At 37.8% G+C, this 25,897-nt stretch overlaps 1 pseudogene; it reads right to left on the bottom strand.

Moving 5' to 3' along the window:
* Positions 1–1,163: 1,163 nt before the first annotated feature.
* Positions 1,164–25,897, bottom strand: part of LOC147625659 (uncharacterized) — a 44,674-nt pseudogene continuing 19,940 nt past the window's right edge.

Below are 25,897 nucleotides of genomic sequence, written 5' to 3'. Positions count from 1 at the left end.
GTAACAAAGGAGTTATGATAGTAATTATGATAGAAGTCATCCATGTTACTAACTTAATTATAATAAATGTCTACATACAAGAAAGGTACACTACTATTCTAGGGCCATAGTTTTTTTCCATACATTTTCAACCACAAACATTATAGACTCACCAAATATGTATATGTCTATATCCAACCAAAAAAAAGTATTATCTTATCATGCATTATCCCATCGATGTCTCAAAAAATTTGACTAAGTCTAAAGCTGCAAGCAAAGTGAAAATAAGAGTTTGCAAATTGATTGATTACCTTGAAGTTTAATATAATACGGCAATAATGTTTTTCATTAGATTTATTATTATTAAGTTGTCACTCCAAGAGAGCTTATTTATGACATGGATAGTGCCTGATTTACAAGATCAAGTTACGTTGTGTAATGGATCAAGATTTTACTAGTTTCTTATTTGGAGTTAAATTTTATAGAATTAAGACTAGTAGGCTCTTATGCTAGAGTTTAGTATACATGACTAGCTGATCATATAAAATCGTTTATCCAAGATAAGATCTATCGGAGATATTAATGAAGGAGAGAACAATACTAAAAGAAATGAATGATATAGTATTGAGAGTCTAATAAATGCAGTGCATATTGAGTATGTTAATTTTATCCAAGAGATAGGTAAGAAATGAAGAATTAAGTTAAGAGCTTATTATATCAAGTTAAAATCTTAGACAAGCAAGTTGTCAAGTTGTTCTTTCCAGGGCTACTTGCTGAAATATCTAGACAAAGACATATGGATATTTATAGTCTTCTTCAAAGTCAAAAGCATGCGACTTTTCTTGAAGAAATATCAAGATGAATACATATGGATATTTATAGTTTTCTTGAAAGTAAAAGGTATACAACTTCTCAAGTACTATATCAAGTATAATAGTTGAACAAGAAAAAACTATTTCTCAAGGCCTAAATGATTAAGGATAATATGTTTTTATCGTTGAGCACGTCGATTTCTTAACGGGGAGAGAATGTAGATTAACCAAGTATGATTAAACATAATCCTAAGTTTTGAATATTACAAATTTCAGTAATGATTTCCAACAAGTTTTTAGTAGTTTTTCAGCAGTAAAGATTCTAAGTCACTACTACATGATAGCCTAATACCGGTGCTTATACCGACGTCATTAAATGGGGTCTAAAAAAGCCCTATCATCAGTATAAACCCCGGTATCTGCGTCGGAACCACAACGTCGGTATTTGCATCGGTAATACCTGATATATATATCGGCGCTCATACCGGTGCTCATAACAACACACATATCGGCGCGCATACCAGCGCACATACCGACGCTCATACCGGCTCTCATGCCAGCACGCATACTAGCGCTCATATCAGTGCTCATACGGGTGTTCATACCAGCACACATATCGATGCTCATACCGACGCTCATACCAGCATGCATATCGGCGCTCATACCGATGCTCATACCGGCGCTCATACCAGCATGCATACTAGCGCACATACCTACGACCATAGAAGTAAATTTTTTTTGGACAGAATGGTGTTACCTGCTGGCTGTTTGCAGTCAACAGGACTCAATAGCAGTAAACAGACAGTACCATTCTGTCCAAAATAGAGCACAAAAGACAACCGTGCTCGTTTTTGTATTTTTTAGATAAAGAAATAAGAAACATTACTCATAAATATTTTGATCATATACTAATAGTTTAGAGAGCTTACATTATGGTAATGCCTCCCGATTGATGGTCTCTCCTTATGCTTCAAGCATCTCAAATAAGGCCACAAGGCCATATTTGTGAGCGTACTTCTCTTCTCGCCTACTTGGTAGGCGATTCATGGTCAACTCCTACATAAACGATTAACAATTACAGCTTTTAGAAATCAACATTTAGCCCACATACATACATTTAGATAAATACAAATACTTACAAATTCATGGCGCATGGTTTCGTAACCACCACTCCCAAGATGAGAAGCCCCTACTGTTTGGAGTCTGGTCCTTGCCGCCTCTCTTTGTTGTTGAAACCTCTCTGGTGTCTCTGTGAGCTGCTGAGCTATGGCTTCCCACTCCCTGTCATCTAGCCAAACAAGTTTCTCTTTCCCCTGTCTAAATGCATCCCTCGCCTCTAACCTACGATGCCCCATCAAAATGCGAGCTGTATATTAGAGACGAGATTCCTGGGGTCAGATGGCTGAAACTCTTGCTTTATCTTTGTATTTATGTAATTTTTTTTCTCCTTAGCTTGCTGATCCCATAAAGTCGTAACAGAGTTGTGAAACTGTATAGTGCACAATTGTCGAATTCGTGTCTTCATTGCCTTCCCTGCACTATTCATTATAGGTGCCCCATCCCTAATTGTGTATATCTTGTTGTTGTCATGGTCATGTGCACCCCAAGGAGTGGAAGGTGAACCCATGGGTGTGCTATCAACAGATGAGAGCGAAGGACGATGCTCACGTGGTGGTGGTATCACAACATCCGTCGCACTATCACCACAAACATCCTTCCCCTGAGAAGACATACTACGTGAGCGACGTCTATGTGAAGAGGTGGTAGATCGAGCTGTAAGAGGAGTGGAAGGCTGTGTGGTATGAGGTGTGGGAACTGCTGTCGTACCTACAAGTGTGGGATTTGCCGTCGTGAAGCCAGATGGTGAGGTAAATGTCCCTGCTCCAGAACCCTAATAAGTCTGAGCCATGGCTCTCTGCTCTGGAGTCATGGACGAGAAAAAACCATATAACTGGTCGGGACTCATGCCCTGACATGTAGGGTTAAATGAGAAATTAGGACTATAGTTGAGCGGCGGTGAGTCATCACCCATGGCCTGTTGGACAAAAAACCATATGACAAACTTGTGCGAAATGAAAATTACATGGTAAACAATGAAAGAACCATATGACAAACATTAACAATGATAAACAACAATGGTAAACCATATCACTTTGCACTTGCACTAGTGATTATGACGGTAAACATTAACAATGGTAAACAATGAAAGGACCATATGACAAACATTAACTTTCCTGAACAACAATGGTAAACCATATCACTTTGCACCTTCAATGTCATAAAATCATTACAAATATGTCATAACTATTTGCATAATCATTAAGATACATCATTTTAAAAATCATTATCTATTCTATCATCATCCTCATTAAGATCAGTAGCCCCAAAAAGATCTATTTTTATGTACATTTTAGCGTCCTCATCATTAAAAGTCCCTTGATGAAGGCTATCCTCATCATCTATGTCTTGTTCCTCAACAACAGGTTTTCTAGCTTCATTGGTTTGCACCTCTTCTTCCTAAATAGATTTCCCAGCTTCATTGGTTTGCACCTTTTCATTTGGATCTTGCTCTAGTTGCTCCTCTTCATTTGCTTGTTCCTCTTCATTGTTGATATCGGCTTGTTCTTGTTGCTCCCCACCACCTTGTGAATCCACATCACCCTGTTGTAGCTCTAATTCTTCACAAATTTGCTTACTACGGGGGGCGACTTGAACCACAAATAGCCAGCATGGATCTTTTGGATCCGCTTTAAAGACAACCTGCTCACAATGCTTTGGGCGCACAAAAGTATCTTGCTGATCGGTCCATACCTTTGTGGAGTCCACTTGGATGAGGCCACTCTTGTCTCTACGTACAGTTGCATGTGGCCCATTTGTGATTACCTTGGACCACTTCACATCAAAGATAAACAACTCAAAACTTCTAAAGCCAACCTTTAATATGTCTTGAATGGTTCCAAAGTAATCAAGCATTCCACTAATTACGTTATCATCACTTGCACTTGCTCAACTTTCTTGAACAAATTGTGCTGTGACACCACAATCAAATGTTTCTCTTCTTTGGTCTATTCGTTCTACTCGAAAATGACGTCCATGTGACCAAAACGTCCCATTTTTGTGATACTACAAATAGCACATAAAGATTGTTGATGGACAAATAATAACTGAGACATGTAGAGAAAAAAAAGAGAGACATGTAGAACTTAAACACTTACATGCCAATCGCATCCTTTTGTAAGCTCCTCCTCCTCCTCTGTTATAGTTAAACTAGCACGTTTATCCCCAACGATGTGGGAGTAAAGGGAAGAATTCTGAGAGAATCCCATGATAGCCTGATAGCTCGACAGGGTTTATAAAAACCTATATATCTGTGAAGAAAATCTTCTTCTGGCTAGGACTCAAAAAGGATGTACTTGATCATGTGCTAAAATGCTTGATGTGCCAAAGAGTAAAGGCAAAGAGAGTCAAGATGCTAGGGAAAGTGCAGCCTCTAGACATTCCACAGATGAAGTGGGAATGCATTAGTATGGACTTTGTCACTGGATTACCTTCAGTGTAATCAAATTACAACTCCATTTTTGTGGTAGTTTACAGGCTAACCAAAGTTGCCCATCTAATTCCAATGAAAGAAACATACTCTGCAGTGGATGTTGCCAGAGTTTTCCTTAAGGAGATCTTTAGATTGCATGGTTTACCCCGGGAGGAGGATAGTAAGTGACCGAGATCCCAAATTCACATCGAAATTCTAGAGTGCGTTCTTTGAAGCAAGTTGAACTTTCTTGGATCTCAACATAGCCTATCACCTCGAAAATCTGATGGCCAGACGGAAAGGGTGAATCAAGTAATTGAAGATATCCTTTGGTCATACTGCAAGAGGAAACCCAAGAAGTGGTTATGTCATCTGCATTTGGTCGATTTCGCTTACAATGCTTCTTATCATCAGAGCATTGGGATGAGTCCTTTCAAAGCTTTGTATGGACAAGATTGAATTACACCATTGACTTGGTTTGATCCATTGATCAGAGTCGAGATGTCTAGACAAATGCTTGACGACATGGACCAGTAGATGCAATCAATCCATAAAGATATAAAAGCAACCCAAGACAAGCAAAAGCAATATGTAGATAAAAAGAGATCTGAGAGAGAATTCGAAGGATCAGATATGGTTTTCATTCAAGTAGTACGACCAAAAAGAAGTTTCTTATCCTTATAAAAGTACAAGAAGCTCTCTCCCAGATATTGTGGGCCATATGCTATCATTAAGAAAGTGGCCAATCTAGCCTACAAACTTCTTATGCCTCCCCATCTCAAGGTACATGATGTATTCCATGTCAGCTTGCTTAAGAAATATGTACCTAGCCCGAGTCACGTGCTTGATGATGAGCAATTGATCTCTTCGACTCAAGGCCAGATGGTACTCCAACCTGAGGAAATCCTTAACATTCGGGAGAAGATTCTCAGGAGAGGAGTCCTCAAAGAATTCTTCGTAAAGTGGAAGTTCTTCCCTATAGAAGATGCCCCCTGGGAGAAAGAAGAAGAGTCAGCAAGGATTACCCCCACTTTGCGAGATGAGGACATCTCGCATTTTTCAAGTGGCAGAGGATGTAAGATTCCACCCATGGGCCGGATGGGGTTAGGTTGGATTGGAGGATTTATGAGAAACAACTAGATACGATTAGTTACGTTATTTAGTTTTAATTCCTGAGAAGATCTTGTTCTATGGGAGGGGATCATCAGTTGTGCCTCGTAAATGAGGAAAAAAGCAGTGATTCCATGGACCAAGTGCAAGTCTCTTCTTGATCAGACCATGTGACTTCAGGTTTGGTCAGATCATTTTTTCTAGTTAAAGCTTGACTCGTTAGAGTAATTTTCCCGTTAGAAGACTTTTCCCAATCGGCGGAATCGCCCGTGCCTTTCAGGTGAGGGGAGTCTTCCGGGTCTGGTCTCGGAGGGGCCGCCTAGGCTAGCCTCTCGTCTCTCTCGGACATCCGCGGGCGAGGCCCCGAGTGTGTGGACCCTGCCCTGCATGGGAGGTGGACGCCGCTTCTATCGGTGCCCGGTAGGAGCCCCGGAGCTGGCGGGGGACCTCACAAGTTAGTCTTCTTAGACATTTATTATTCTTTTTATTTGCAAGAGGAACATCAAGGAGGGAAATGGGAGGGTCAAAGTTATGGGACCACCAGATCCCCAAGATGAAAAAGGAATTTCGAGTAGTTCCAGGGCAGCCATCCCAACAATATTGGTTCAACATTGCCTTCTATTTACCACTTAAAAAGCTACAAAAAGGGGAGTTTGAGATCTTGAGAGGAGAAAAAGAGAATAGCTTGTTTCTTCTGTGTTCAACATTGCTTCTATTTACCACTTAAAAATCCACAAAAGGGGAGTTTGAGATCTTGAGAGGAGAAAAAGAGAATAGCTTATTTCTTCCGTTCCACATTGCCTTCCATTTACCACTTAAAAATCCACAAAAGGGGAGTTTGAGATCTTAAGAGGTGAAGAAGAGAATAGCTTGTCTCAACTTCAATCCCAACTAGCTACGTTTCTGGAGGACAGGAAAGTCTTCCACCATTTCTTTGAACATTCTAGACCGAAATTCCTCTTAAAGTAAACATTTCAGAGAAGAAGAAGAGCTGTTCAAGCAAGGGCATGAGTGGGAAGATATAAAATCCTTAGGCCATCTCGATCCTTTTTTGGCTGGCTTACTTTGTCACAAGCTAACCTTGTTGTTTCTCCTATTCCTCCATAAGAATTCCCTCACACGACCTATGATTATGTTCCATTTAGCTTTAACAAAGATGATGACAAGAGACAAAAAGATAATGTAGGCATTAAACAAAGTATTGCATATGGTTACTCTATCCTTAAATGAAACTCTCATACCTTTCCGCTTCTTTAGTTTCTAAAGAAATCTTTCTATAGACCACTCATATAATTATTGGTGACCTCCAACCCAAAAGAAACCCCCAAGTGCCTTATAATTTGGCCTCTACTGACCACCTCACAGTTTCCAGATCAAAGACATTGTCTTTAGTTAAGACAACTAATCTAGATTGCAAAATGTTACATTTGGAGCTTGAGGCATCAGCAAATTCTTGGATTAAGGATTAGTCATGTCTCACATTATCACTATCTGCTCTTAAGTACAATAAAGAATTATAAGCAAAACATTGAATTATGAGTTGCTCCCCACTTGTAAGATTCCTCCCTCCAACTTTTGAGGTGTGCAGGTATAAGAACCTCCCCTTCTGATCTTATAATTATTCCCCTCTCTGAAGAAATAAAAGAAAGATCCTGTTTTACCCTGTTTTGGCCTAGAGAGAGAAAATATCTAGAGGGGAGGTAGTTCAAAATTGAGATATTTTTAGATATAAAAATCCTCCTAGTGTCTAAAATGGTTTTCCCTAAAATAGAAATTCAAAAAGAACTTTCCAATGTGCAATTGGAACTAATTGAAAATATGTAAAAGGACCTTAGCCTAAGGGTCCAGATTTTTAGAAATTTTTGGATTATGGTCCAATTAAGGTTTCTTTGTACCAATAAGATTAATCCAAATGTAGGGAGGAGATAAATTGAAGAATAAAGGAAAAACCTCCAAAAATGAGTAATTGTTCACATAAGATGAAGAGTTGATTGAGTACAAGGTTTATTAGTAAAAAATTAAGAGATATTTAGAGGAAATGATGCATTTTTGTCACCTCTATGTGGGGATCTTCCCTCATGAAGGAGGTGCCTATTTCACATGTGTGGAGGAGTTTTAAACTCAAAAATAATGAGATATTTTTATCTCTCCTCTCTCCTGTTTTAACTAGATCCAAAAAGTAAGCTAAACTGACCCAAAAATGGTCAAAAATTGACCAAGCTGATCTAGAAAATTCTAGAATCAGTTTGCTTGGTTAGAGGCTCACTTTTTCCTATAAATAGAAGCCTCCCCCTTTGTAAAAGCTTAATGGTATTTATGCACTGTTACTCTACTCCTGTCCTGAGCCATTTACATTGAGTTTTTTTAATAATTCAATTGTTTTTGGCCTAATCCTCTCCAAAGTGAATTGGTGGCCACTCTTGCTTCAAGCAAGAGTAGAACCCTCAATCCCTCAAGCCCAAGGAGAGATTACAAGCTCTATGTAAGTTAATTTTCTTACTTGTTTAATTTTAAATCTATGGTTATCTTGATTTTTATGATTTTTATGTTTTGCTGTAAATTGAATTAAATTCAAATGCTATGCCTTGATGAAAAGGCCACCCCCCTTCTCTTCTTTACATTCCAACCTTTCTTAATCCTATAAAGATTAACTAAAGGATTAATTAAACTCTTCTTATTGTTTACTCTCTTAAATTTAGAAAATTGTGTAGATTAGAGTTCTATGAATCTAATTTGGGTTAATTTAAGTCAATTAAAGAATGATAAAAATGAGAAATGGTCAGCCATACAAAGGAGGTTATGGTAAAATTTTTGAGAGTTTTATGGAAAAGAAAGTTTATTTTTTCCACCATTTTGCATCTAAAAGAAATATTCTGATTACTCCATGTACATATTCACCTATGAATATGCATGGATATCACTGATATTAATTATTAAAATTTATTTTTATGCTTAGAAAGATGCATAAAGGAATTCTTTTTATTTCAAAAGTGTTATTCTCATTAAAATTGATTTTTATGCATAGAAAGATGCATACAAGAATTAGTTTTTATTTCAAAAGTGTTATTCTCATTAAAATTGATTTTATGCATAGAAAGATGCATAAAGAAATTATTTTTATTTCAAAAGTGTTATTCTCATTAAAATTGATTTTTATGCATAGAAAGATGCATAAAGGAATTCTTTTTATTTCAAAAGTGTTATTCCCATTAAAATTGATTTTATGCATAGAAAGATGCATAAAGGAATTTTTTTTATTTCAAAAGTGTTATTCCCATTAAAATTGATTTTTATGCATGGAAAGATGCATAAAGGAATTATTTTTATTTCAAAAGTGTTATTTCCATTAAAACTGATTTTTATGCATAGAAAGATGCATCAAGGAACTATTTTTATTTCAAAAGTGTTATTCCCATTAAAATTGATTTTTATGCATAGATAGATGCATAAAGAATTTTTATATCAAAACTAGAATTCTCCTAAATTCTATGTTTTAATTCTATGAATAGATGTGATGAGATGTGATATGAATCAGATAGATGTGAATGAATGGATGGATGTGATGTGAATAGAGGTGATGAGATGTGAGGTGAATAGATGTGATGAGAATCAGATAGATGTGAATGAATGGATGGATGTGATGTGAATAGAGGTGATGAGATGTGATGAGATGTGATGTGAATCAGATAGATGTGAATGGATGGATGGATGGATGTGATGTGAATAAAGGTGATGAGATGTGAGGTGAAAAGATGTGATGTGAATCAGATAGATGTGAATGAATGGATGGATGGATGTGATGTGAATAGAGGTGACGAGATGTGAGGTGAATAGATGTGATGTGAATCAGAAATGATTATTTTAAAGACAACTGATTCTGTGAAAAAGGCAATTTCATATTAGGTGTGTAAGTGGTGTGACTAGTTTTAAGTTTGCATGAATATTAGGTTAGGGGGCCTGGAAACTCTTTTCCCTAGTACTAGGGACAAAACCTAACCAAATTCCTAAATGGATCCCATCACTATAGTGGTTGGGTGGTTGGCTAACCCACAGGACTGGATGGGGTTAGGCTGGATTGATGGGTCCCTAAAATGAGACTCAATTCTGTTATGGTACGATAGATGAAGTAAATCCCGGATAAAAATTGTTCTATGGAAAAGAATCAACGGTTGTGCCTCTCAATGAGGAAAAAAGCATTGATCTCTATGATTCAAGTGGAATCTTTTTCTTAATTTGACTATGTGACTTACAGGTTCGGTCAGATCAATTCAGTTAGTTACGTTAGGGTAAAATTATCCTGGAGGAATCGCCCATGCTTTCTAGGTGAGGGAAGCTTTTTCGGGTTTGGTTTTGGAAGAACCGAGGGATTAGTCTCTTGTCCGGATATCGGTGGGTGAGGCCCTGAGTGAGGGACCCTACCCCACCCAAGAAGTGCTACTTCGGCTGCTAGCACCCCTGAATTCGTTGCACGGTGGGGATAGGGATCTTTCAACTTCAGTCCAACAATCCTCCCTTTTTCACTTGCTTCTTGAAGGGCCATAATAAGGGGATGTAAAGCAATTGTAAAGAGAAAATGGACAAGAGGGTATCCCTCTCTTACACTGACCTTATGATTTCAAATCTCCCTACTAGTCTACCATTCAACAAAAGATTAGAAAAACCTTCAAGGCAGAGAGTATAGATGCAAGAAGCTATTCTTAAACCAAATCCCAATTTTTCGATAACCCTTGAAACAAAGGACCAAAGTATCCTATCATAAGCCTTCTCCAGGTCCCAACTGGAGTATGATGCATTTTTTATTAGTACTTTTGGCTACATCCCTTCTTATCATAGCAGCCAGAATATTGTCATAAATAGATCTCCCCTTTATGAGTCCATATTGTTTCCTACATGAAAGTCAAGATTCATTTTTTCTTTAGTGTCATGGCAGCAAGAATATTGTCATGAATAGATCTTCTTTGAGAGTTTTAAAGCTCATTGCATGAATGTCAAGATACATTTTTCTTTAGCGTCATTGTTGTCATGAATGATGACACTACTAATTGTATGGTGTGACTTTAGCTTGCATTATCTTCTTTTGAAACGTTGAGTTACAATGCACATGGTGTTCGAGAATGAGAACTGAGTATGTTTGCCCTTAGCCCCAATGAGTAATGAGGATTACGGCTCACCGTCTAGAGCGTATGTGTCCAAGCTCCAGAACAGGTGTCTAGACGCCTTTCCAAAGCATACTCGTCCAAGCTCTAGAGAAGCTATCTAGACGCCTTAGGAGGACTTGGGAGAGGTTTTGAAGAAACATGATGGCGGCAGCCTCAAAGTTCCAAGGTACTCTTCTAAAGAACCACATGATTGGAGAGCCACTCATGACGGCGAGTCATGTGATGAGTGGCTCGTCTATCAAAGAACCACGTCTTCTTGTTAAGTATATGTCGATCACTTGGTAGTAGCTAAAAATTGCAAGGATTGTAGGGTGGGTGGATAAGCTAAGTAGGGTGAAATTGACTTGAGATTGTGGGAATCATGAGTTAATTGGTGGATCGTCATCATCGTGTGGAAGGATTTAAGGCCAACCAATTTTGTTGTGGTCCATATGATCCTAGTTTATTTGAGGACCTAGTTGGCCAATGTGGACCACATATAAAATTCCTTGAAAAGAATGTAGGGAAGATGGTGAGTTTGAGTTCTTTGTTTGCAAGCAATCTTCTTCGTGCACACCGTGACACACACACGAGAATAGAGAAGTACACAAGTTATATAATGCATGATTTTCTTTTTATTAATTTCACTTCTCTACAACCATAACATAAAAATAAGAGCATAAGATAAGAGAGATGGCTACTTGAATTTCTTTTTATTTTACTTCTCTACAATCATTACATAAAGATAAGAGTAGAAATTTTTTTTAAAAGTACTCTATTAAAACATACAAGGTAAGTCTAGAGTGTAACTCTAGCAAATCAAAGTGGTTGTTATAGTTTATGTGAATAACTGACAATATATTAATCGTAATTTCATTAACGTGCATGCTAGTAGAGTAAGTCATGTGGAGTTATCATTCTAGCATGTTATCCTTATCCATATTTGGACTAGTTGAGCTTAATATCTTTCAAGCTTCAGTTTGCCTTGGACTTTAAGTGAGGCATTGCTAACTTATTTGGCATCGTTGTATCCATACTTGTATTGCAGTCTCAAAAAATATATATAATGTAATATGGAGTTGATTATAATCATCTCTTAAATGCATAATATGTATTATCGTCTTTATTTACAAAAGTATTCTTATAGTCACATCTAAGTATGGTTTTCTTTGGGGTTTGCATAAAGAATTATTAATATTTATAGATAATTTTACGTTTTGCTCTATTGTTAGTAAGATTAGTTACACCTTGTCATCCAATGGAGATTGTCCTTTTAAACGTTTAATCTCATCTAGTGATTTAATTATGTATATATCTAGAAAGCATTATAGCTTATTCCAATCTTTTATTTAAAATTTAATTCCATCTAGCGATCTTATTACTTATATATTCAAAAAGTATGATCACTTACTCGAATCTTTTATTTTAAATTTTTTCTTAAAAAATAATCAGACATTTATTGTAATTAAGTTAATAACATAGATGACTTCTATCATAATTACTATTATAACTCCTTTGTTACTCTTTCTCCTTATTTGGATATATAAAATGTAATAGACTCTTATATTTTTCTTATCATGCTCTATGTGTCTGCTTCAAGATATTTAAGGCTTTGCATAATTTGCACATAAAGTCAAGGTGTGCATGGCCCTCATAAGATTGCGAGACAACTTTGTGTAAATATTTTCTTGTAAATCATTATGTAGAATTTATTCTTTACATTCACTTAAAGTAAAAATATAATTACTTAGTTATAGCCATAGCATAACCTTACAATTGAAATCTTTAGAACTCAATTGTATTTCTTGTCATAGTTATGTATATTTCTTAGTAACTAATCTTGTCTTATACTTACCAATTGATCTATGAGCCTTGTGTCTCACTTGGAAAATATGTTTACATCTAATAACCTCACTACAAGAGATAAGGAGCATAGTCACATGAAAAGAAGAGAGAGTAGAGAGAGGGAACCTAAATAGGTGCACAAGACGTGCATAGTTCCAATGTGTGGTTATGTACACAACTACAGTCATGTGGCTAATTTGCGGCTATAGCCTTGTGCATAGTCGCGTACTGGAAAAAAAAATTGACATTCAAGAGAGCATTCTAGAGATCTCAAAATATTACAATATCATATAAGAAGCATAAAATGTGATTCCGATATCATAAAAGAAGCACCAAATGTATTGTAATCTAATCAAATATGGTTTAAATCAAGATTGGTAAATTGTGAAATTTGCTTAATTAAATGGGTTAAGCTCTCTTCAACATCTGTCATTTCTTCCATCAAATCTATACATGTTATTTGGTCTATCTCAAGCTTCGTATATGTCTCATTACAATAATAGAGGAAAGATATGAAAGCACTTACCTCTTTTTGTGATGTTGAAAGAGAGGACTAGAGGACCTACAAAACCAACAAAAGGGTGAGCACAAGATTAGTAATACATACATACAAACTATGAAAATATTAAGAAATTAGTAATCAAATATTAAGAAAATATAATAAACAAACCCAAGAGGCCTACCTTGGTTATTTGTGATTTTTAAGGAAAAAATGTGTAAAATAGCCAAAAAAAAAAGTGAGCTATATAAACACTTGATTGTCTTTTACAAAAGAAAAATAGGGTTCAAGAAGAAGAGCAAGAGCAAGAGCAAGAGCAAGAGCAAGAACAAGAAGAAGAAGAGAAAGAGACTCACCACCCACAACCAAGGTATGTACAAGGTAAATGTTGGAGCTCTATATCTGGCTCACTCTATCTAACTTGGTCTCACCTATATATATGTATCTTGTCCTCAATATGAATCAGTCTTTGGGAGCGTACATGATGTGTCTCTTGTCTCGTCTCTTTCTCTCTACATTTCAACATGGTATCAGAGCATCTATAAGGGAAGCATCTATGTCTTCTTGTTAAATTCATGATTATAATTTCATGTCTTACAAGATTGTTCTTTGATTATGTGTTGTCTACATGATTTTATAGCTTAACTTGTTGTAATTAGAGTTGTTTCTTAATCGCCTCCTTAAAACCAAAACCGCATCTGTAACAGCAAAACAGGTTCTTTGAATAAGCAAACAAGTTCTTTGTGTGAGCTCACAGGTAACAGCAAAACCGCATCTGTAATACAGCAAAACAGGTTCTTTGAATAAGCAAACAGGTTCTTTGTGTGAGCACACAGGTTCTTTCTGTGAGCACACAGGTTTCGTCTTCGTCAAGCGTCTTTGTGAGCACACAAGTTTCGTCTTCGTCAAGCGTCTTTTATTATTTTGCTATTTTTTTAGCAAACCGCCAAATCTAGCTTTTTCGTCAAGCGTCTCTTATTATTTTGCTATTTTTAGCAAAACGACCAATCTAGCTTTTTCATCAAGCGTCTATCAATGAATCTTGCGTTCCACATCTCTCTATTTTGAGGACTCTTTTCTTATTGACGTCTCTTATCTCTTGCGATCATCCTTGTCTATGGTGTGCAGATTTTGTGATTTTATCTTATACGTCTTCTCGCAGATAGATATGGCTATGACTGTTCTTGTCAATGGTTTTCCTTTCGGCCAACGTTCTATTCCTTCTTTTCAAGGCCAAGGGTTTCCCGGTTGGAAAGCAAAGATGCTGTTAATTCTTGAAGGCGATGAGCTTTCAAATGTTGTTATTGGCGATTCTCTATGTCCGTCTCAACCTACTATTCCAGATTCTGACAACGTTCTTATCACGGAAGGCCCTGTTTTTGATGCATGGCATCTTGCTTATATGGATTGGCAGAGGCGTGAAAAAGCAGCTCGTCGGTACATTCTTTCTGCTCTTAGTGATTCTCTCATGCTTGATGTGTATGACTTTCCTACTTTCCATGACGTATGGGAGTATCTTATAGCAAATTTTCCAGAAAAAGTCTGTTTTACAGAAACACTTTATTTGAGAGGTTTGCTTTCAAAGTTACAGTATGAAGTTGGTACTGCTATGATGGGGCATATTGATTCTTTCAAATCTATTATTAATCAACTTGCTCCTGCATGTGATCCTGTTCCACGGAAATAACTTATTACAATTCTTCTTGATACGATAAAGGATCCGTCTTATGACAACATTGTTACCATTCTTTCTAACAAGGACGGTCTTGATTTTGACCAAACTTGCATATCTTTGATTGAGTATTCTCAACGTCAACAACGACGTAGCATTGGTCATGATGCAGCTATGTTTTCACAACAAGAGGAGCCTGAGTCCCAACAGTTGGAACGGGCCTTTTATGTGCGAAAGCGTCCTTTTCAATGAGGCAACCGCAGAGGTGGTCGTCGTGGTGGTAGGTTCTCTCGTCTAAAATTTCCTAACGAGCATTGTTCTTACTGCAATAGGAATGGTCATACTGAAGATGACTGTTGGGCACGTCAATATGATGAAGAACACAACATTACCACAAAACAACCACGTTTATCTAGAGATTCTTCTTCTTGTGATTATTGTGGAGAATCTGATCATCCCTCTTCCATGTGCTTTAACTGTCGATTTGATGTAGATCGAAATCGAGCATATGCAGCCCGAGCATCATGATAATGATGTTCCTGAAACAAGTTGTGTTTTATGTTCAGTTCCCCCAGACAGAATACTTCATGTACGTGATGGTTCACTTTTCATTATTGATTCTGGTGCTACAGGAAATATGACATATGAATCTAAATGGCTACATAACTATCATTCTTTACCTGTTAAGCGTGTTGTTTATCTTGCTGATGATACAACTTGTCAAGTCAAGGGCATTGGAGATTTATATCTTGGCACCTTATCTTCTTCAACTCGAGTTTTACGAGGGGTTTTACATGTCCCAGAACTTCAACGTAATCTTCTTTCAGTTGCAAGACTTGTTGATCTTGGTTTGTTTGTTGGATTCGACCACACCAAATGCCGCATTGAGAAAGATCGACAGATTATTGCAACTGCTTCTCGTAATGGTAATTTGTTTGAGCTCTCTCTCAATGATGCTGTAGCAAATGTTGTCACTGCTCCAGGTGATCATGATTGCAAGATATGGCATCATCGCTTTGTTCATGCTGATTTCTCAAAGCTTCTTGATCTTCATCGAGGTCTTGTACGTGGCATGGATCTTAAAGCTCATCCTCATATGGGAATCTGTGAGTTTTGTGCTCTTGGCAAACACAATCGTAAACCCTTTCCTCTCTCGAATTCAGTTCATTCTCATGATTTATTTGATCTTGTTCATACCGACATTTGTGGACCTTTACCTCCATCAAGAACACAACATCGTTATTTCATTACATTTATTGATGATTACTCATGGTATACAGTTGTTTTCTTGCTTCGACAAAAATCTGAGGCGTTATCTGTTTTTAAGCAATTTCACAAGGCTACCGAACTTCAAACTGGTCGTCGCCTCAAGAAACTTCGCAGCGATAATGGTGGAGAATATGTGTCTCATGAGTTTCAGAGTTATTGTACGGACCATGGTATTCATCATGAACATACTATTCCATATTCACCTCAACAAAACGCTATTGCTGAACGTAAGAATCGCACTATTATCAATGCTATACGATGTATGCTGATTCATTCTGGGTTATCTCATGTTTTCTGGAGTGAAGCTCTCTTGACAGTAGTCTTTGTTCAGAATCATCCTCCTACTACTGCTCCTTCTGGTAAGATACCCATCACAGCATGGACAGGTGAAATTCCTTCTGTATCTCATTTTTGAACCTTTGGATGTATTGCTTATATTCATGTTCCTAAAGAAACACGAGCAAAGCTTGATGCTCCTGGGCTAAAGTTATTTTTATTGGGTATTCTGACACTTCCAAAGGCTACAAATTCTATGACCCGTCCTCCAAGAAAGTGCTTGTGAATCGTGATGCTATTTCAATGAACAGCTTATGGGCGGTACATGGTCCATGGATGATTCTGATGATACTAAATCTTTGCTTCAAGCTTTTCCATTCTTGTGTGATGATGAATCTTCTTCTATAGAGCAACTTTCCCCTTCACAACCATCTAAAGAGCAACTTTCCTCTTCACAACCATTGATTCCGAATGCTGTCTCATTGATGATGTTGACATTTTTATTGATCTGCCTATTGATTTTGAGCATGGTTCTTGTCATGTTTATGAGATGAAGATTTTGATGCTAATGTTTTCTCTACTTCTGAAGATCCTGCCACATACAGTGATGCTATATGTTCTCCACAAAAGGATCAATGGCAAGAGGCTATGGAAGCAGAGTACGATTCTCTTATCTCTAAAGGTACATGGATACTCACTGAGCTGCCTCCTGGCCGTACTGCCATTAAGTGTAAGTGGGTATATAAGATAAAATTTAAAGTAGATGGATCCTTTGACAAATTCAAGGCACGTTTAGTTGCCAAAGGTTATTCTCAAGTTGCTGGCGTTGATTATCATGAAACCTTTTCACCAGTTGTTCGCATTACTAGTATTCGGGTTTTATTGGCATTTGCTGTTCAATTTGACTTAGAAATTCATCAGATGGACTTGCGCACAGCTTTCTTGAATGGAGATTTGAATGAAGAAATTTACGTGGAGAATCCAGAAGGATTTGTTATTGCAGGTAAGGAAGATCTTGTTGCTCGTCTTCATAGGGCTTTATATGGTCTTAAACAAGCTTCACGGGCCTGGTACATGAAGTTTGATCTTTTTCTTACCTCCCATGGATTTCTCTCTTCCTCTTCTGATCCCAACTTATTTACCAAACACCAAAATGGTAGTTTTGTAATCCTTGCCCTTTATGTGGATGATACAATCCTTGTTTCCAATGATTTGGGATTTTTACACCAAAATAAGCAGTTGTTATCTTCGGCATTTGATATGGTGGATCTTGGAGAGCTTCACTCATGTCTTGGCATTTAGATTCAAAGGGATCGCAGCAAAGGTATTTTATTACTTCGACAGTCAAAGTTTATTGAAGATACTATTAAGAAGTTTGGTTTGGAATCTGCACATTCAGCAACTACTCCTTGTCTTGCGAGTTCCATGAAAAGCACTTCTGATGGTGGTGGCCAGCTTGTTACAAATCAACCATATGCTAATTTGGTTGGATGTCTTCAAGTTGTTGGTTCGAACACTCGTCCTGACATCTCGGGCAACATCTTGCATGTCCTTCTCTCAAGCATTGGTCTTCAGCAAAGCGCGTGTTGAAATACTTGAAAGGCACTGCAGATTATGGTTTGGTTTATCAACGACAATTCACATCCAACTCCATTCCATCTCTTTCTCTTTTGGGTTACACAGATGCGGATTGGGCCAGCTCCTATGCGATCTACTAGTGGCAATTGTTTCTTCATTAATGGTTGTCTTATTTCTTGGACCAGCAAGAAACAACATTGTGTTGCAGTTTCTACAATCGAATCTGAATATGTTGTGGCATCACTTGCAGCTCGTGAACTCATTTGGCTTCGACAAGTGTTGACAGACATTGGCCATTCTCCTCTTTCTAGTACACCCTTGCGGTGTGATAATCAGAGTGCTATTAGTCTTGCAAAAGACTATGTCCAACATAACAAGTCAAAACATATGGCTGTGCATTACCATTATGTTTGATACGAAGTACGCAAAGGCACTATCATGATTGAACATTGTCCAAGTGACCAGATGATTGCAGATATTCTTACGAAAGGTCTCAATGAGTCACGCTTCATTCTCTTGCGCTCAGAGCTTGGAGTTGCCTCGGGCTCACTCTTTCTAGATTAGGCTCTTTACTCGTATGGTAGCTTTGTACATATATCGTTGTAATCTTCTAGACACCATGCACTTTGCACATTTCACGATTGCACACTATGACCTCTTGGTCCTTTTGTATATTTGTACATAGATGCTCAATGCACTTTCACATCATTACTTCTGGTTCATATTTTCACATTTGTATAGGGGCTTGTTTTTTTCATCCATAGCTAGAGACCCTTGTTTGAGTGGGGGTGTTGGAGCTCTATATATGGCTCACTCTACCAAACTTGGTCTCACCTATATATATGTATCTTGTCCTCAATATGAATCAGTCTTTGGGAGCGTACATGATGTGTCTCTTGTCTCGTCTCTTTCTCTCTACATTTCAACAGTAAACTCTTACTCCACAGTCCTTTGTAAAGCAGATTTGCAGCCTGGTGATAAAACTTGAGAGGGTGAGAGAGGGTTAGAATCTTGAGAATGTGAGAGAGGATTAGAAATAGGGCGGGATGTTTTTTGGAAGAACTATGTTTTGCCAAAATTCTGGCAAAACACTCTTGGGTTTAATTTTCGATCTTCTTCGCCACAAATCGCATCTATTTGCATGTCTAGAAGCACGTTTGTATACGAATCTAAGCGCATCTATAAATGCATCTATTCTGTAGAGAAGACGCACTTTTAGATACGTGTAGAGATGCGCTTATAGATGCACAAATAAACATGAAACAAAAAAGTTTTTACACACATTTAATGATGAAAATTATTTATTCTTTTTTTGAATATGTAGGATGTCTTCATCAATTAGTTCTTCTAGTGATGATGAGTCCCTTCGTGTTCAAAATTGAGATCGTTGGTCGTGAACAAAAAATAAAATGTATGTGTGATCATTGTCGAGAATGTATGCATCGACAATGTAACATTACGAATGAATCACATTTCAATGTATGAAAAATGGGAATCGATGAGGTCAATGGTAAGTTTACTTTGCTTATATTGTAAAAAATTAATTAAGAATTAGTATTGAACGGAGACTCACATTGAAATACTCGTGTAGGATAATGCACCGCACCCTTCTATGTTAACTCATAGGCGGCATCAAGAGGCCAAGCGTCATAGAGAAATGAGAGAGGCTTCACAAAACGTAGAAGTGGTAGAGGATTGGAATGATGGAGAAACAAGCCCACCACCGTTTCCTCATGAATGAGATGGTGGAGGAAGAGGTTTTAGAAGATATGGTATGTGCTCTATTTGCCAATGAGCGTAGTGAAAATGAAAAAGCCATGGAAATGATGGTATTTATAAAATTTCTTGTCTTGGTATACTGCACAATGTTTAATGCTTTGTGGTCGGGGGGAAAACATTTTCACACACAAAGGATTGATGAGAAGAGGAACACCCAAGATTGTGGGGTAATTGCAAGCTTTGAGGGAGCCAATGGAGCCATGGAGTATTATTGTGGATTGATCCAAAATATCATTAAGCTTTACTTTCGAAGCTTCTTTGTATATCTTTTAGACGTCAAGTGGTTTAAGGATGCGGTGGAAAGAGGACCTAATGCAACAATCAAGCGTCATGCAAGTGGCTTTGTCACCATTGACTATACAAAGTTTTGGCAAGGAAAGGATGGGACTCTAGTGCTACCACAACATTGTGAACATGTACATATACTCATTGGTAATTCTAATATATGCATTTACAGATAGTAGAGATTTTTTTTTTTGTATGATGTACCTTTGTGCTTGAATAGGTTGTGTATCAACCAATAATTGACAATAAGAGATGGTGGCATATAATCCCAGTCTAACCACATTCAAGAGCCATTTATAGTACATTCACCCACATTTAGCATATGGAGGAGCATGTCAACTCAACTATGCAGGGAGATAGCTTGGAATACATTGATGATGATCGTGCCATTGGAGATGATGATCGTGCAATTGGAGATGATGATATTGCCTCTCATAGTGATCATTCTAGTAGTGCGATGGATATCTTTGTACATTTGGATATATGCATGGACACTGAGACAGATACTTTAGCAAGGGTTGACCTCATTGAAGATGAGGTTGAACTCTTGTTCTTTCATTGTTGTTTTATTATGGCTATTTATTGTGATATGTTGATTTTTGTGGCATTACTTAATCATTCACCTTTGCATTACCTTTCATAGAGGTTCAAGATTTTTTTTAAAAGCTTCACTTTGATGAAAAGATGTGGGGATTGAATCATTGTCCTTTGGATTGTTTTTCATGGCATTACTTGATATACCTAAGCCTTTGCATGTATCCATCCCTTTCACCACATTACTCGATTTATACCTATTTCTTTTCTCTTTCCTTAGTATATTTTTCCTTGCAAATATGCTTTCTAGAGATCAACTGTATATAAATGCACCAAAAAATCATGCATATTATCAAAATCTTGTAAGATAGTCCAGCAAATAATATTTTTGGGGATTGAAGATTCTATTTTTCTTTGCAAGGTCCACAATTGCATTTGCATAGGAAATTGTTGCAGACTGCGTCTATAAGCGCATCTATACAAGCGTCTAATTTCAAAGAAACTAGATGCGCTTATAGACGCTAATTGTTTACGATTGCATCTATACTAGCGTTTAATTTCAAAGCAACTATACTAGATGCCCTTATAGACGCTAATTGTTTACGGCTGCATCTATACTAGCATTTAATTTCAAAGCAACTAGATGCACTTATAGACACTAGTATAGACGCAGTTGTAACTTACGCATCTATAAGAGCGACTAATTTCAAAGGAACTCGACACACTTCTTATAGATGCATTTATAGACACGAGTATAGACACCCACGTAGCTTGCGCGTTAATGCAGCGCATCTATGCTTGCTTTATGTTGTAGTGTAGTATTCATTGTTCAGTTCTAAATAAGGGAACTCAGGTGACCCTTTGTCCAATTTCACACCATTAAACCACATCCTGTCCTTTATCTAGCAGGGATCATAAAAAGCAATGGGATCCCAAAATGTTTGTAATTCTATCAATATTTGTCAAACTAGGTGCCTTTCGATGGGCAGCAACCCATAGCTATTGACTAACTGATACAACTCTTTCCAACTTGCCACCAATCTCAACAATCAGTTAGTCTTCTTAGACATTTATTATTCAGCTTATTTGCAACAAGAGGAACATCAAGGAGGGAAATGGGAGGGTCAAAGTTATGGGACCACCTGATCCCCAAGATGGAAAAGGAATTGCCAGTAGCTCTAGGGTAGCCATCCCTACAATATAGGTTAAGCATTGCCTTCCATATACCACTTAAAAAGCTACAAAAAGGGGAGGTTGGAATCTTGAGAGGAGAAAAAGGGGAGGTTGGAATCTTGAGAGGAGAAAAAGAGAATAGCTTTTTTCTTCCGTTCAACCTTGCCTTCCATTTACCACTTAAAAATCCACAAAAGGGGAGTTTGAGATCTTAAGAGATGAAGAAGAGAATAGCTTGTTTCAACTTCAATCCCAACTAGCTACATTTTTAGAGGACACGAAAGTCTTCCACCATTTCTTTGAAAATTCTAGACCAAAATTCCTCTTAAAGAACATTTCGGAGAAGAAGAAGAGCTGTTCAAACAAGGGCATGAGTGGGAAGATATAAAATACATATGCCTCGATCCTTTTTTGGCTGGCTTACTTTGTCACAAGCTAACCTTGTTGTTGCTCCTGATCCTCCATAAAAATTCCCTCACAGGACCTATGATTATGTTCCATTGAGATTTAACAAAGATGATGACAAGAGACAAAAAGATAATGTAAGCATTTAAAAACAAAGTATTGCATATGGTTACTTTATGCATAAATGAAACTCTCATACCTTCCCACTTCTTTAGTTTCTAAAGAAATCTTTCTATAGCCCACTCATATAATTATTGGTGACCTCCCCAACCCCCAAGTGCCTTATAATTTGGTCTCTACTAACCACCTCATAGTTTCATCTTTCCAAATCAAAGGACATGCATGTGAACGCTATGTCTATATGTATATACTCTAATGTAATTGCCTAAAGCACATATCCATAAGCTAATGTACAAGTTATTTTTAAAATCTCCCTCAACGGCTGGGAAAAAGAAGCCCGTTTGACATTTTTTTTAATATCTTTAAAATTTCCCTCAACGGTTGGGGAAAAGAAGCCGGTTTGACGCTTTAAATGTTATTTTTAAAATCTCCCTCACGGTGGCTGGGGAAAAGAAGCCCTATTTTATGGTTTACATAATGCTTTGTGTAATGCATAATGATTTGCATTTAATGAGCTGCATATACGTGTTATCCTGCTAGATGGAGCCTCTCAATCTTGAAGAGAGAATAGCGTGTCCATGCATGCGATGTAAGTACCAAATCTTTTGAAAACGAAGGATTTGCAACCAGCATGTTCATGACGCTGGCATATTTCCAATGGAGCGCTTGCAAAATTTACGGTTTTAATCGTACAACCAAGCAAGTGTGCAGCCACATCTTGATAACATTGCGCCTATGAATTCTCGTCCCCAACAAAGGATGAGAATATCGAAGGAGGGAGTGACAGATGGAGCTCAATTAACAGCACCCGAGGGAATGGAAGAAGGTCAGGAAATGGAAGAAGGTCCAATGGAGGAAATGTTGGATGCCTTCATCGAGCAACAAGAAGCTCTCTTCGAGGAGCATGAACATGAAGATCATCAACCACGACATTCTCAACGATCAAATTATGAACCAGAGGAAGAGGCCATGCGTAAACTTGCACGCCTTCCACTATACAATGGTGCCAAGATATCTGTATTGCATGCATCTCTTACGATGCTAAATTTACCGTCAATTTTTGGATGGTCTAATACAAGTGTCACTGAACTCTTCAAGTAAGGATTTTTTGGAGATTACACCTAATGTTGAAATGATAAATTTTCAACTTGTATTTGACTAAATCTTAATAGTAACGATCAGATATTGCCATACATGCAGGCTTTTGAAAGACCAGATATTGTCCCCCGGCAACGAGATGCCTCCATCTCGTACAGATGCCTAAAGAGTTATTGAAATCCATAGGCATGGATTACAATAATATTCATGCTTGTTGCAATGATTGTTGCCTCTTCCGCCATGAATATGAGCATTTGCAAGAATGTCCCCATTGTGGCTCTAACAGATACAGAGAAGATGTTCAGGGGGAAGCTATCCCGGTAAAGGTTCTTAGGCACTTTCTAATCATCCTAAGAATAAAAAGCATGTTCAGGTGCAAATCTATAGCAAGCTTGATGACATGGCATGCCACAACTCGATCCACAGATGAAGTGATGCGTGTGCCTGCTGCTGATTCACCCGCATGGAGACACATTGAAGAGAAATGGCCGGCTTTTAGGAAAGATCATCGTAACCTCCGTCTCTGGCCTAGCAATGGGATGGTGTTAACCCTTTTGGTTTAAGGAGCTCTTCATGGATCACATGGCCTGTTTGCCTTGTGAATTATAATCTTCCGCCATGGTTAGCAATAAAGAAAGGTCATTTGTTGCTCTCATTAATAGTTCCAGGAAAGTCTCGGGGGGGTCACTATATGTAAAATATCCCTATCGCGTGCGTTCAAGGCCTATATTTTAAATCCCTTATTTGTGAATTTTTTAATCTATATAATATCCCTTTTCTTTATGAATCTGTAAATTTTTTTGAAAAAAATTTAAATCATACCCTTATGTAAATATATTTCTGTAAGTTTCATAAATTAAAATTATGCTTCTGTTGAACGCACGTGATATTCACATTTTTTTGTGTGACCCCCCCGAGAGGAAAGTACAAGGTGAAGAACATGGATGTATATTTGGCACCACTTATTGATGAGTTACGCACCTTGTGGAACGGAATTGAAGTGAAGGACATGTCAAAGCAGCAAAGTGGCCAAAGACTTGCAATTGTGCAAGGTATTCTCATGTGGACAATGCATGATTGGCCTGGCTATGGAGAATGCTCAAGTTTGTCTATATCGGGTTACAATGCATGTCCTGTATGTGGTCCTCGACTTGATTCAAGATACTCAAAAGCATTACGAAAGAATGTCTACCAAGGACATGTTAGGTATCTTCCAGAAAATCATGAATTACGGGATGGTAATCTAGGAAGACCTCCTCCAAGTGCACTGAAGGCAAGCGATTGGAAGATCAAATGGGAGGAATGTGGCAACTTGGCATGTCCTGGGATGAAGAGACTCTCTATCTTTCACCAACTCCCCTATTGGGGTGATCTCTTTATAAACCATTTGCTTGACCCGATGCATATTTTCAAGAATGTAGCTGACATTCTGTGGAAGACCATGACAGGAAAAAAGGAGACTAAAGGCCAAAGGGACGACTTGGAAGAGATAGGTTGCATGCAAGAGTTGTGGGCTCGCACTAGACCCAATGGAAAGGTGCTACTTCCAAGAGCCCCATGGGTTTTTAGTAAGATGGAGAAACAACAAGTGAAGAGGACAATTTCAGAGTTTCGGACTCCTACAGGTTGTATGCATTGCTTGAAAAGTGCATTTACAAAGGATGATGATCTTAGTGGCCTCAAGAGTCATGATTGGCACAAGTTTCTACAATTTGTGTTACTCATAGCAATAAACGATTGCCTCACTGAAGACATTAGAGCTACTATCTATAAGATTAGCACATTGGTGTGTTGGATTTCTTCAAAAGAGATAAAGAGAGACACTTTGGAGACAGCGCGTTTAAACTCCATAGAGGCAGTCTACATGGTAGAGAAGTTTTTCCCTACAAGTTTATTAACAATCCAGATGCATCTGCTAGTTCATGTCGTAGATGAGGTTGCAATTGCTGGAATAGTCCATTCAAGATGGATGTTCTTTTTGGAGAGGTTTATGATAATAAGGGATTTGTTTGCCAAATGGCTTGCCCGGAGGGTAGTATGTCAGAAGGGTGGCTGATACAAGAGTCCCTTGTTTACATCACTGAATATTTAAGTTCTTCAGATCCAGAGATACCTCGACTTTGGTCTCAAGAGTCTAACAGGCGAGTCATTGGTGAGCAACCTCAAGGCCAAGGCATTATGAGAAAGATGGATAACAATTTGAGGAAAAAAATCAATAAATTTTGCATCTTGAACTCTCATGTAATGGAGAAGTGGATTGAGACATATGAAGCTCTCAAGCGACAGCGAGTACAAGATCGTTTAAGTTTTAGAAGGAATCGCACTATAAGAAATCTCCCATATCCAGAAGGTATGCAAGCTCTTCCGGACTTTCCCACAGGTAGATGGCTACTAGAAGCTACAATTTTAGAATCCAAACATGATGGTTTAACTATAACAGAGGAGGAGGAGGAGCTTACAAAAGGATGCGATTGGCATGTAAGTGTTTAAGTTCTACATGTCTCTCTTGTTTTTTCTCTACATGTCTCAGTTTTTGTTTGTCCATCAATAATCTTTATGTGCTATTTATAGTATCACAAATATGGGGCGTTTTGGTCACATGGACATCATTTTCGAGTAGAACGAATAGACCAAAGAAGAGCAACCTTTGAGTGTGGTGTCACAGCACAGTTTGTTCAAGAAAGTTGTGCAAGTGCAGTGATGATAACACAATTACTGGAATGCTTGATTACTTTGGAACCATTTAAGACATATTAAAGGTTGGCTTCAGAAGTTTTGAGTTGTTTATCTTTGATG

Source organism: Cibotium barometz, chromosome 23 (genome assembly GCF_041138505.1).
Source record: "Cibotium barometz isolate CiBa-2024 chromosome 23, ASM4113850v1, whole genome shotgun sequence".
Classification (NCBI taxonomy): Eukaryota; Viridiplantae; Streptophyta; class Polypodiopsida; order Cyatheales; family Cibotiaceae; genus Cibotium; species Cibotium barometz.
The sequence above is the reverse complement of the archived record's forward strand: the minus strand, read 5'-3'. Positions and strand labels throughout refer to the sequence as shown.